The sequence below is a fragment of the Periplaneta americana genome, chromosome 11, assembly GCF_040183065.1.
Source record: "Periplaneta americana isolate PAMFEO1 chromosome 11, P.americana_PAMFEO1_priV1, whole genome shotgun sequence".
Classification (NCBI taxonomy): domain Eukaryota; kingdom Metazoa; phylum Arthropoda; class Insecta; order Blattodea; family Blattidae; genus Periplaneta; species Periplaneta americana.
The window spans coordinates 5,211,308-5,222,709 of NC_091127.1; positions in this window are offsets into that span (position 1 = coordinate 5,211,308).

Consider the following 11,402-nt stretch of genomic DNA (forward strand, 5'->3'; position numbering starts at 1 on the left):
TCTAACAATTTGACAAACTCATTACCATTTCAAAATGGAAACTTACTTTTGAATAACCTTATACACGTATATTACGCCGCTGTGATATGTAATGTGATTTGTCATCTAATTGCAGCGAGCGAACTCTCCATTTTTGTTCGGTACAGTCTGTTAATATGGAAATTAGTTTCCGTTACTATAAAGACAGGCATTTAACTCTATAAAGTTACGCATTTTTATAATACCTTATTGATGATTAGTCCGATTTTTCCACACAAGAACGATGTTGAGACAAACATTTGATAACTATATGAAAAATGTATTACACGGCCATCTTAATACTGTTGCCTGTGCAGTCCACCACACTACAGCATACGCTCCGACCAAATGTTTCTGTTCATTGTTTATGTTCAGTATGATATTAAAAATGTTTCTATGCTTTAACACGTATAGGAGAGATAACTTTGTAGGGTTACGAAAGAACTTGACAAATTTCGGCATTTAAGGCTCATTCACAATGAAAATTAAACATAACCGTAACATAAACACAGAAGTTTGCGCCCAGGCTACCAAATGGGATCATTCACAATGATTCACATAAACACTGACATTAACATTGCCGTAAGACGTTAACATGAAATTTTGCAAACTCCTAACTTCCATGCTTATGCTTACGTGATTTGCAAACAGTACACAATCGTGGAGCGCTGAATATGAGGAAATGGCGTCGTTGTTATGTTTCCATGGTTACCAAGTATGTTGCTGTTATGTTTATTTTCCCATCGTGAATGATGGTATGACTTCTTGATTTTACCGTAACTTTTACATTCTTAAGTTAACGCTTACGTTATGTTGATGAGGAGAAGAAATTCATTTGTGAGCCCTGCATCCCATACCTAAGTGAGAAATATAACATTCCCACTAGTCAGTGGAGTGTTTCTGGTCTTTTGTTTGGTGCACATGGCACACTTCCTAAATTCGCATGTGATAATTTAAAAGCACTCGGACTCCGATTTTTTGAAATTCAAAAAATTTTGTTGATGATTCTTAAGGATTCAATCCAAATATTACATTACCATTTATATTTTGGTCATTGATGATTCTGTTGGGTTTGCATTTCTCTGAATTTTTTACTAAACAATTCCTGTCTTTCTAAATTATTCTGTAGTGCTTTTATTCTGGATCTTTATGGTCACCCTCATTGAGGGCAGATTATTTTCTTTAAATATTTATATATTTCATTGTGAATGAGCCTATGCGAAATGGTATAGGTTATGTTAGGTTTTGACACAAGTTATTTTTGCATTTGCAACAATACGGCCTAAAGGAAGCCCACGTACTTTAGACAGTTAATATTAATTTTGTGAGAATGGATTTGTGATAAATGATAACACTGATAGCTCATATCTGTATTCTGAACATAACACGAATCTCGGTTCATGATTTTATCATATTTCACTTCTGTCTAAATTATCATAAACGATCAATATCTCGCTCGATAAGGAATTGCGAACTAATTTCTAGCGCGTACATCAACACTAGAGCCAATAAAAGAACACGTATGATTTGATATGATGGTATGGGAGGTGTAAAACTCCACTCTTTTTGCTTATCTCAATAATTTTCTTATCTGGAATTCAGTATCGTGTGTTAAGTTCGGACCCGGATGTTTGCCCTTGTTATTCAACGATGACTAATGTGAATGCCCAAGATCGTGGCCAATCTGTGAGTTTGGCGTGCGTCACACCTCCATCTACTAGCACTAGCAGGATTACCTGAACTGAAAACATTGATCCTGAGTTAATTTATCTGTTACATGTCGGCTCGTCCCGGTGGAAGGCAATGTTTGTTTTCAGAGCACTACCTGCTCGCAGACCCCTTGCCTGACTCCACCCCCGTCAGCCAAGTATTGCAACGGTCTCCAAGCGCAGAGATTGGTACCGGTATCTATACCTCAGGTGAAAGGATGCAAATACCGTACGTCCTGCCTTATTAAAGTGAATACACACCGTTATTTGTTACTTTTATATTACTGAATGAACTTTGAATGTATTGGAATCATGAAGTCTTCCTGGTGTGTAAGAATTGTCATGAACAAGTGTCTTCACAGAAGACTCTTACAGTATATTTACCATATCACTGAAAGCCTAATACGCGTATGAATGTTAAAAGACCATAACAACTGAAGGTATTGTATAAATACAGTAGATGAATCGATAAATAAATAAATAAATAAATAAATAAATAAATAAATAAATAAATAAATAAATAAATAAATAAATAGGTAGATACGTAGGTAGGTAGGTAGGTAGATAGATAGATAGATAGATAGATAGATAGATAGATAGATAGATAGATAGATAGATACATAGATAGATAGATAGATAGATAGGTAGATAGATAGATAGATAGATAGATAGATAGATAGATAGATAGATAGATAGATAGATAGATAGATAGATAGATAGATAGATAGATAGATAGATGGATGGATGGATGGATAGATGGATGGATGGATAGATGGATAGATAGATGGATAGATAGATAGATAGATAGATAGATAGATAGATAGATAGATAGATAGATAGATAGATAGATAGATAGATAGGTAGATAGATAGATAGATAGATAGATAGATAGATAGATAGATAGATAGATAGATAGATAGATAGATAGATAGATAGATAGATAGATAGATAGATAGATAGATAGATAGATAGATAGATAGACACACAAATAAATAAATAAATAAATTAATTCGTGACGCGGCAGACCATAGAAGACCTGACTACTGACCTCACGTTCACACTTCTCAGCAGAAGTAAACGATCACCTAACCAGTACGGAAGTAACGTGTGGTTAACACAATGATACCCCCAAACATCATAGGTGGTTTTCAAAAGCGGATTTCCCTACTTAATTTAGCTTCCTAAATTATAATCATTTTTATATCGAATACAGGCTGAATTAAATCATATTAGTGTATAAATTAAGTTATTTACTTTTTCGCATGGGCCTGATCTCTTAAATAGGTCTAATTAAATAAACATATACACTAGTAGTTAAAACTCTACTCCAGAGTATTGCTGTAGAGTCTTTAGTGTATTGTAAGTATTTATAATTCAAATATCTATTATCTCTTCTACTACTTTATTGATTAAGGTTTGTTGAGTGGAAGAGAAGGCCTTAAAGCCTTAACTCTGCCAGCGAAAATAAAACATTCTACATTATATTCTACATCCTGCCATAATTCATCACAATGCTGGGAGGGCACCGGTCCTATACACTGGCCGAATTAAACAACTGAACAGTACACAATAATGGTGGTATAAAAAAGAGAGGATAAAAATGTGAAGTATATAATTTCGAATCTAGAAACTCATATCCCTATCCTTAACTTAAATACAAGGTGTAGCTGATGCGAAATCTAGAAAACTGATATCGTTAGCGTTTTAACAAGCTCTTTAAACGAAAAAATGGTTGACCGAATTATTTTGTGGAATAAAAATGCCTTCAGTGTGCAATTCAGAAAATAAATATTCATCTTCTTATCTTGTTGCCTAGTGAACGAATTAATACAGTATTTATATGCATTAGAAGAAAAATAAGCTATAAACGATATCACTATAGTAACATGGAAAAGAATTTTTTTTTCGTTGTTGGTAACTCTATAGCATCTATTAGATGCTTTATGGTTGTGCTAACAGATGGAGTTACTTGTCAACAATGTGACGCTGAAACGTGTGTTCAGGTTACTGCCCAGCGACAGTCCTGAAGTATTTTTATATTTGTGATGATTGGTTAATTAATATTAACCCGGCACACTCACAATCACACTCACATTCATACAAATTTCCAGACTCTAGACACACAGGGAATTCTTCTTCAAGGAAAATTCACCGAGAGCCGAGCCCGGGTGAAAAGAAATTATTGCTGAGAAATTAGTAAAATGTGTAATGAGAAAGTTTGTGTCAACTTGATGACACCGCCTCTTCTTTTCAGTGGCGGATATGTTCAAGCGTTTTCCTGTTGTGTTATCTAGTGTTGAACTTCGTTCTACACGTCATCTTCACTGTCCCAAATTAAAAATCACGTCATCTGCGAGAGATGAATTTCGTGGAATTCACAGTTTTCTAAATCATTTAATGAACCACAAAATAGTAGCTATGAATTTTCCTTTCGTAGTAGTATTTAATTTCAATCGTGGAATGCACTGCCCTATTCTGGAATAAATTTTTCTCGAACAGAACGAGGTCAGTTCGTGATTACGTAACCCGGCACCGACGTCCAGCATCTCGAGTAAACATTCCGATAGAGGGGGAGGTAACAGAGCCACGTCTAATTTTATGCAAGGTCGACAAGTTAGAGATGATTTGAAGCAGTCTGCTCTTCAGAATATCTCTCCTTCCTTACAATACAGATGGACTTCGACAGTAGCAATAATTCACTTAGCAACGCTTTTACCTTCAGAAGCTGTTTAGTTTAAAATTGGATCAGAAATTGCAGAAGAATTTTACCTGGAGTCCTCTATCAGGGACAAGGTTCTTTCATGTGCCGTACATTTACGATATGGATCCACAACTTCATTTCCCTCTCGAAGGAAACCATGCAATGGAATTTATATGCCTTCCAAATTCATCGCCCTCGGCCTGGTTCGAACCCTCGAACCTCAGATCCAACAGCTGGTACGGTAACCACTACACTACCGACGACGACGTAAGACTTTGATGACGATATTAATATTAATAACTATTAAGTTTATATTAAAGACAGTAGCTATACTAATAATAAATCTGTAGCCGAAATTTTTCTGATAATTTTCGATTTTCCAAAAATAATTGGTCCTAACATATATAATTAACCACTCTGAAACCGAAAATCGCTTTTTTGAAATTTTTGTTTATATGTCTGTCTGTCTGTCTGTATGTTTGTTACCTTTTCAAGCGATAATGGCTGAACGGATTTCGATGAAAATTGGAATATAAATTAAGTTCGTTGTAACTTAGATTTTAGGCTATATGGCATTCAAAATACATTATTTAAAAGGGGGTTATAAGGGAGCCTGAATTAAATAAATCGAAATATCTCGCTTATTATTGATTTTTGTGAAAAATGTTACATAACAAAAGTTTCTTTAAAAATAATTTGCGATACGTTTTATTCCTTGAAAAATTTTGATTGGACTGATATTTAATGAGATAAATGAGTTTTAAACTAAAAATAACTGCCATCTAAGGCCGTGTAATGAATTAAAAAACAAATGACTTCGTCTATAAGGGGCCTTGGACACAACAATCAAACGAAAGCTATGAAAGATAGCCTACAGATAATGTTTCTGTGTTTGTATGAAGCTGAGAGGATAAAAAGAAGTATGAAGTAATATCGGAAGCTAAATTAACCGATTTGTATCATTAATTATTATTTCACCATTGGAAAGTGTAGTTTCTCTAGATGGACATAATGCTATAATGTTATTACAGTAACTTCTGATATAATATAATATAATATAATATAATTAATATAAAATGTAATGTAATGTAATATTATATAATATAATTTAAGTTATTTGAAGGGTTCAGAACCATAGTGGGCCAAACGCCATTTACTGAATACGTAGAAAACAAGGGTTAAAATTAAGTTATTACCATAATTCAATGGAAACCTATAACAAGTAAAATAAAATATACACATTAAATCTAAATGATGTCAATCTTCATTAAACTATGGTTGCATGTAATAAAAATTAAGAAACATGTTAAAGGAATTGTCGTTGCACCAAATGAGTGTCTCTGGACCAAAATGATCTCATTTTAATTATTTGGATACAATTTAAATTAAGTAATTAAACGATTTATCCTTCTATCAAACACGAATGTTCCCTGGATCAAATGTCCTATTTTAATTATGTAATTACTTTATATTTATTTCTAACGGGTGCAGCGGAGCGCACGGGTACGGCTAGTAAATAATAAATGTAGAAATTGCAGTGCTTCATCAGAAATAATAGAACACGTCATGAATGAGTGCTCAACACTTGCCAATATGGACCACACTGACGACATAAAATGCAGTAGGTATTAATAAGATTTAACATGAGCTCATTGTTGACTACACACCCTACTATATTATTCTGGTAGAGGAAGCGCAAAGAAAGCTTGCCCATTTGACTGGTGCGCAGAGAACGATATTCGGGCCTCGTGCCGTCATGCTCGTTACAGGGCTGCTATGAATCACCTAATGCTCATTACAGGGCGCATTCGAAAGCGCGGTCTTGAACTGTTCGTATCCTGGAGTGTTGCTTAGAGATGGGGAAAATAATATAAATACCGATATATTGATATTGCAATATACTGAAAACCTAATTTCGATACTCGATATATATTGCAAAAAATATATCGATATATCGTAGCGATTAACGATATATCGCTAGTTTGTATGCAAATTAATAGCCTTCTCACGCAATTACATTTTCATGTGTAGATTTATTACAATAAACTTGCTTAAATTTTAATATTCCGTATTAGCATTGAAATTATCATAACAGTCAAAAGCATAAGTATAAAATTGTAACGGTAAAGAATATACTTTCAATAACATATTATTATGTAGTTCCTAACCTAAATCAAAATTATGGTGGAGATAAGGTGAGCTCAAATGATACAATGGGAAAGAGCTAATTAAACTCTACATGGGTCAGAATTTGATACTGGAACAGGATTCAATCAAAGACACAAAATGTAATTCCCTCTTCAACCTAACAACGTAACCATTTTAAAATGTAAGTAAACAGTACCTACAGTTTTGTATCTATGAAATCAGAGCGCAGTACCAGCACTGTCGTTGCAGCAGTTTCATGATCTCAACAATACGTGTCTTTATTGTTGTAGGGATCAATGTATATAAATTCATATTTGGTTCTATGAAATCAAAGTAAAAGCGCAGTATAAGAATTTACACAGCAAGAAAACTGTGTCAACAGATCTATGACAACATCTCAGCTGAACATCACTAGCGCGAATGATGGCGAATAACTACAACTACATGCACAACGTGTCTATAAACTTGGAAAGGTAAATAAACAATCACAAACTATGTAATATTAAGGGGACACGCTACTGAGATTTCTAATCTCCACAATTTTTAATTGTAAGTTTTTGAAATTTTAAAATCGAATAGTAGTTGATTAGTTACATGTGCACAATTATTTTCAAAATTTTATGTTGAAAAATGTACTCGAAAAAAAATAAAATATAAAAAAGTGTTTATAATTTTAGTAAACAAATATCTGGGTTCCATATATTTGTATTCTATAATTTTGAAATATATAGTCCCACTTTTCACGTGCGATATTATTCTTCTCTAGTGTTAATATTATATTATATAATTCCACTGCCGCTGTAATTTAAATTTTATTTCCTATTTCATTTAATTACTTATTATTATTATTATTATTTTTTTCTATATTTCTCTTATATTAATATTGTATTATATAATTTTTGTAACTGTTAATTTTAATTCTATTTCCTATTTTATTTTATTTTATATTCTCTTATAGGCTTATTAATATTATATCTGAACTGCGACCGAACACGAGCGCTGCTCATTCGGTCTCAAATTTTGTTAATACTACTGTATCTCCTGTTTTATATTGTTTGTATTATTTTATTTCTATTTCTCTTGTTTGTTTGTAATTATATTCTTTATTCTGTATATATTTAAATTTAAATAAATAAATAAATAAATGTAAATAAATAAATATAAAGATAATTTGTTTCTTAAACTTTTAAAATGATGCTAAGACTACCTACAATGAAATGGTGCATGGGTTTGTTCCTAGTCAATACAGTTCATCAGTAAAAAAAAAAAATTAACTTTTAACATTGACCAAAATTGACGAAAACTCAGTAGCGTGACCTCTTAAATAGGAAGATGCACATTATTACATGTCTGACATCTTAAATTTAAATAAAGAAACAATATGGAAAGCACAGAATTATACTTGAGAACTGGCACTAATTTCAAATGCCACTTAACCTGTGAATGTACTGCAGGCCCTATTATAACAAGTTTAATGACTCCAAAAAATTCATTGGAAGGTTAATGTCACTGATTTTATTAAAAACTAGCCGTACCCGTGCGCTCCGCTGCACCCGTTAGAAATAAATATAAAGTAATTACATAATTAAAATAGGACATTTGATCCACGGAACATTCGTGTTTGATAGAAGGATAAATCGTTTAATATGTTACTTAATTTAAATTGTATTTAAAATATTAAAATGCGATAATTTTGATCCAGAGACCACTCATTTGGTGCAATGACAATTCCTTTAACGTGTTATTAATTGTTATTACCAATTATTTTTGGAAAAGCGAAAATTAACAGACAAATTTTGGCTACAGATTTATTATTATGTTTATATTATATTATATTATATTATGTAAAAAGTGTGTTGATAACGGATGTACTCGAATTAGAAAGTTTTTAATTTGTTGTGGGAGCTCTTGAATCTCAGGAGGAACAGCTTTTACAACAGCGCAACATAATCTGCTTGGCTCATTACCCAATTTTTTTACATTGCATTTATTGCATATATATTTTATGTATTTTAACACGATTCAATTGAGCATAGTTAAAATTTGAATTATAAAATAATGGATTGCTAAGCTAACGTACTATTACTGCATACTAAATCAATACACTCTCGTTGTTCGTTAATTCTCTGAGATAAAAATGAATATGTTCATAAACATTATTTTCAGAAATACAGAAAATGAATATACAGAATAACCTATCAAGTTTTCTGTGCATAAGAAGCTATTTTAATCTTACCTGTCCTCAATTCACTCACAAGTTACTGTAATAACATTATAGCATTATGTCCATCCAGAGAAACTACACTCTCCAATGATGAAGTAATAATTAATTATACAAATCGGTTAATTTAGCTTCTTATATTACTTCATACAAACACAGAAACATTGTCTGTAGGCTATGTTTCATAGCTTTCGATTGTTGTGTCCAAGGCCCCTTATAGACGAAGTCATTTGTTTTTTATTTCAATACACCGCCTTAGATGGCAGTTATTTTAATTTTAAAACTCATTTATCTCATTAAATATCAGTCCTATCAAAATTGTTCAAAGAATAAAACGTATCAGAAATCATTTTTAAAGAAACTTTTGTTATGTAACATTTTTCACAAAAATCAATAATAAGCGAGATATTTCGATTTATTTAATTCAGGCCCCCTTATAACCCCCTTTTAAATAATGTATTTTGAATGCCATATAGCCTAAAATCTAAGTTACAACGAACTTAATTTATATTCCAATTTTCATCGAAATCCGTTCAGCCATTATCGCGTGAAAAGGTAACAAACATACAGACAGACAGACAGACAGACAGACATACAAACAAAAATTTCAAAAAAGCGATTTTCGGTTTCAGGGTGGTTAATTATATATGTTAGGACCAATTATTTTTGGAAAATCGAAAATTACCAGAAAAATTTCGGCTACAGATTTATTATTAGTATAGATAACAATATCGTTACTAATACAATAATTTCAGTTCAATGATCATTAAAAAAATTAGGTAAATACCTACTGTATATCGTGCTATTACCGATAATTGACAAAAACTGTAATTCACACTTTTTAAGAATACCTGGAATTTGGAATTTTAGACAAGCCAAAGTTTGGAATGTTAAGGACTCATTAAAGCCTCGTATTCAACGCTCCGATTGGGGAATATAAATAGGTACAGAGTGCAGTGGTAGGAAAGACCTTGTTTCCGATGTTAAGCAAAAAAGAATTAGAATATACAGCCGTCCAAGAATATCGTCAGTACAGCAGTTTAGTTCTTTTTGTAGGCATTGATTTATTTGTACAAACTTTAACATCTTTGTTATTCGCGTGTGTAGGATCTTTGGGTATACCAGTATCCTATTGAGCAGAGATCTCCAAAAAGCGTCTAGTCATTTGTGATCCCGATGCTGCCCGTCGAACACAGGGTGCTGAGAAGGGAGAGAGGCTTGTACCACAGTTTAGTATATGCAGTTGCGAAGCTCAATACTTACTAAATATGCAAACATAGACAGTTGAAATATGCATCCATAGATAGTTGCTAGCCACCAGGATCGCTACTATCGCCTCATCACAGACTCTTTCCCTAGCAGACGATAAAATGTGTTGTACTTTTGATATCGTGTTCTTTTGAAAAATTAACACCTTCCTTCCACTATTGAAATACGAAATACATAAGGATTATATATTATTTTCATAAAGTATATATTATATTTTATAAATTCACCGTCCTGGATCTTTCGAAAGGATAACTCTGACCTCTTTTTCTTAGAATTTATAGTGTAACAAACGTCTCGTTGTCCCATATTATTAATCAAATTATTGTATTTTAGCCATTTACAGTTATTACAACCGATAACGAACATTTCACAGTTTACACAACTTTTCACAACAATGCGAAATAAGGCACAGTCAATGCCTTTCCGATCTAGACCAGGCCGTAATATATGTTCGGGTTTTCTATTTCAGTGTATGGAGCTCAGTGAATTATTATATTATAACTTTATTGCGTATCATAGCTAAGTTTTATTTAGTGTAATGTGTCCATAAGTTCCCTTTACTTCTTGTTGCATAATAGGCTATATTGCAGAAATAATTACAAAACTGTGTTATTTTAATGTGAAGAGAATTTTACATGTTAACATAATCTTTTCGCATCAACATTTTAAGTTTAGAATGGAAGCTATTTTGAGGTTTAATAAAAAATAATTTATATTGTGATTTTAATATAGCACATCTACCTTCCTTGATAAAGACAGAAAATTTATCATACCACTCTTATGAAATTAGTGTACGTTCGATTGTTACTTAATCTCTTAGGTAGTAGATAAATACAATAATTCAATACTCAATTGTAGTATTAAAATACAGACAAATTAAATGTGCGAAGTATCATACATGACATTATGCTTAATTATAATGTATAATTGCGAATTTAGGAATATAAGATATAGTAAACATAACCTATAATATTTCCATATGAATGGCAGGGCATTGGAGACCACTAAAATTAGACAGAAAGGGACAACTGGGACAGTAAATATAACCTATAACTTCAACATATCGTGCTGTGCAACTGAAAATTATTGAATCGTGCATAAATGAATGTACAATAATTTCGCAATATTTAATCGAAATAAAGGCAGGTAGGTCTATTACACATACGAACAACGTAATTTTCAGACCAAAAATAATATTACACCTTAACTCGCAAGGAATTATGTCTGAAGTGTCTCCTAATCATTGTTTTAGATTTTATTAATGCAATTACATTACATTTTAGAGAATATATGTTACTTTTTATGCATTCCAATTAATTTATATGGTTGAAACGCC